Raw genomic sequence first — 3804 nt, forward strand, 5'->3', positions numbered from 1 at the left:
GCCATAATCCACCAAAGATTTTTAAACATCAAAAAGGAATTTATCATCCACATTAATTAAAACAATTTACAAAAATTATTCGGTTGCTTATTTGATTAAGTTTGAACCAAATGTTTTAGTCCAAAAAAAAAAAGATTGTGGTGGCAAAAGTCGAGAGTGAAATGGTTGAAGGAAGTGGATCGATATACTCCATTCTTTCATACATCTGTTATGGTGAAACAGAAGAAAGCTTTGACCCTGATAATAATAGTATCTAGGTTCGTATCTCCTCAGCTCAGCAACCTGGCCTGGAGTGCTCTCTCTCTCTCTCTCTCTCTCTCTCTCTCTCTCTCTACCGAAGTTGCTGTGACAGTCGCTAGCTCCTCCTGCAAGTAAGCTGCTCGTGCCGTCATGTCCTCCAACTGCTTGGCAGAAAAAAAAAAAAAAAGATTCCAAATTGTGGAATCCAAATTGAACATATTTGTTTTGGTTTTAAATGGCCGGTTCCAATATTGATTCTAAATTGACACACCTTACAACCGAATATACAGATATATTACTTAAATTTGAAAACAAAAATGATAATGGTATGATCTAAGACAAACAATGATGGCAAGATTGTTGAGATAGCCAGGGACTGTGCGGATTCGCATATTTGATAGGATCTTGAGAACTTTGACTAAGATTAGACATGTAGTGGATCTAAGGAAAAATCTTATTTTATTGTGAACATTGTATTAGAGAGGTTTCAAATACTCATCTGAAGGTGGAGTTCTCAGGGTCACTAAAAGGGACATGGTTATGATGCAAAGATATATGACTGGTAATCTATAAGACTTGCAGAGACTGTCAGAACAAGTGAAACTACTATTAAAATTCAAGTAAGATGTATAGGGGGACAACAAAGACTACAGACAAATCAGGTTGTGAACACATGTAGATCTAGAAAGAAACATGTATCTTTCACTATTAATCTTGTGAGTGGAAGTGACCTCTTTGTCATGTTGTAGCAAGAAGATAGGTGAAGTCAAATTATATCATGCACATGTTGTCCAGGACACCCATGGGGGGGGGGGGGGGGGGTAAGCTATGCCGGTTTAGTTATGGCTAACAGGAAGAGACCATTATACCAGAGTTTGCATAATCGACATCTATTCTGTTCTTCATGATCACTTGTAGAATCCAAGCCAATGTGAAGATTTATTGGGTTTTATCTTGTATTCTGTATTGGCCATGCATATAGTTACTATTCGGTTTATATATATTTGGGTCAAGTTTTGAGTCCATTACAAGTACAAGTGTAAAATTATAATTGTATGAGGAACAGGGCTTTAGGGTTTTCTATATAGTCTCTATGGGGAAGAAACCCTAAATACAAGAAAGGAAGATCACAGTGCGAGGATTTTTCTAGCTGAGTGAACAAATCTCTGGTTCTCTCGTATAAATGTAGGCTATCGTACCAAACCATGCTAAATCATCATATTCTTGTATGATTATTTGTAAGGGTGTCAAAAAAGCCCAGCCAGCCCCAACCCACCCTAACATGAATTGAGCCCGGTTAATGCTTGAGCTAAATTGTACAACCCCTATGGTGGGCTTGGGTTGGCACTGGGATAAGCCCAGCCCGACACTGTCTACACTATGTTCATCTCAGTTTTTGTGCACAAAAATAAATATCATCACCCACTCCAAATTCATTTTAATTTATACCACACGCACCATCAAACCTCATTGTTACACACCATCTACTCTCAATGGTATGATTTATGAAATAATTTCTTGTAAAACGAAAAAAAAAAAAAGATTTATGACATTGTTCTTAACTTTCAGTTCATCATACTTTCAAGGTTACTGGGTTGAACTGAACTCACCAGGATTGGGCCTGGGCTTGGACATCCAGCTGGGCTTAGGTTGAGTTAAAAAACCTCAAGGTCGGGTTGAGATTTTAAAAAATCCGACCCAACCCAGTCCATTGACACTCCTAAATTTATTTATTTATTTATTTATTATTATTATTATTATTATTATTTTTAACACTGAGTTGATCCACTGTTAGCAAAAACACGTTTTGAACTCTGTTTTAAATGTGTTTCCATTTTTTAACCTTTAAAACAAGTTTTACCTTATGCTTCCCAAAGATAAATAAAAAAACAGCAAACTTCAAGCATTCCCGTTCTAAACACGTTTAAAACACATTCCGTTTTTATGGCGTCTTTTAAGACTTGATTTTTGAGCATAATGTTTACTTAATTGACCATATATTTTTCTCTCGAACTCTGATCGACTTGATTCTTTCATCAACTTGAAGCTAACGCAATAGACTATATTTCTCATGATATTACCTTTAACTCAAATTCAATTCACGGCGAAATTGAGCTATAAACTGTCATATTTGTTAAAGAATATTTCTAAAATGATGACTCCTAACTCTAACTAAACATATAACACTTCGAGAATGTGTCGACTATGTTGACAACAATGAACAACACCATTGCTCAATAAAACTTTGGGCATGTGTGGTATATGAATTTAGAATTGGTATTGGATGATATTCAATGATATGTCTTAAAACTTATTATGAAACATGGGATGTATAGGCATTAATGTTAGATATTGTAGTTGTTTTGAACACTAGATCAAATATTCATATAATAATTCCTTAATTTATATCAGTATACTATCCTTTTTTTAGTCTCATTTGTTTGAAATCTACATATTTAAAACTCATACCGTCTGTTTTTCGATTTTTATCATTCTCTATTTTTTTAACCATTTATTTTACTGTATCATTCAAAAAAATTTGCTATTTAAAATCTGTATCATCCGTTTCTCTTTTTTTTTTTTTTTTTTTTTTTCTTTCGTACCCATTTTTGCTAACAGTGAGCTGATCCGAGTATATGCGAAAGGGATAAAAGTGCTTTTGACGGGTACTCATACCTGGCAAAGTGATATATGTCGCCTTGAATTCATTGCCACTATTCATTGTTGGCAGCAAAAGTTTACAATGTTGTCTTTTATGTTCTTTAGGGTAACATCAATGTAGTCTTTTTACAACCTCCTAGCTCCCACTCCCCCCTAATCACTACTAGTTTTTTTCTAGATCATCACGGGTTACAACTTACAACCATAGGCGGCTGAAATTAATAAACCCTGCATTATATATATCATGAATATTTTTTGGAACTTTACCCAAAAAAATATATATATTTTGGAATTTCTTGAAATCTTCTTCTGGTCAATTATATATTGATGGCAATTTCTACCATGCGAAGGTGGGGCCACTAGGTCAAATACAAAGGTAAAGAGGTCTGACTACAGTTTCAAAGTTGAAAAGGTTACACCCACAGACTTAATAAATGGTCATTCCTACGGAAGATATCACCATTAGTAGGCTTTCTTTAAAATTATTTTGTATTACATCAAGTTAATTTAGATATTTTGTTATTTGAATTGATTGTGCTCACAACTTCAGCTAGGGGTGTAAGTTTGGTCTTGATGATTCAAATCCATCGTGGATCGGCTTGGCCTGAGCCTGAATAGGGTTTAGGCTAGGATTTCTAACCTTGAGGGCTGATTAGGGTTGAAAAGCACTGACCCTGATCCCTGGGTTAGGTTTAGGCTTAAGTTAGGCCATCTCGACCCGACCCTCATTTTAACCCTAATTTATATAATATGATTAAATGATTTATATTATGTGTTATATAATGTGTTGTTGACTTATTTTGTTTGTGTGTTATATTTCAATAAAAAAAATGGCATTACATTATAATGTTTCCCTCACTTAGTATATAAAGTCTTTTTAAAACTGTAACTCCTAGCAAAAAT

Source organism: Macadamia integrifolia, unplaced genomic scaffold, assembly GCF_013358625.1.
Source record: "Macadamia integrifolia cultivar HAES 741 unplaced genomic scaffold, SCU_Mint_v3 scaffold453, whole genome shotgun sequence".
NCBI classification, from domain to species: Eukaryota; Viridiplantae; Streptophyta; class Magnoliopsida; order Proteales; family Proteaceae; genus Macadamia; species Macadamia integrifolia.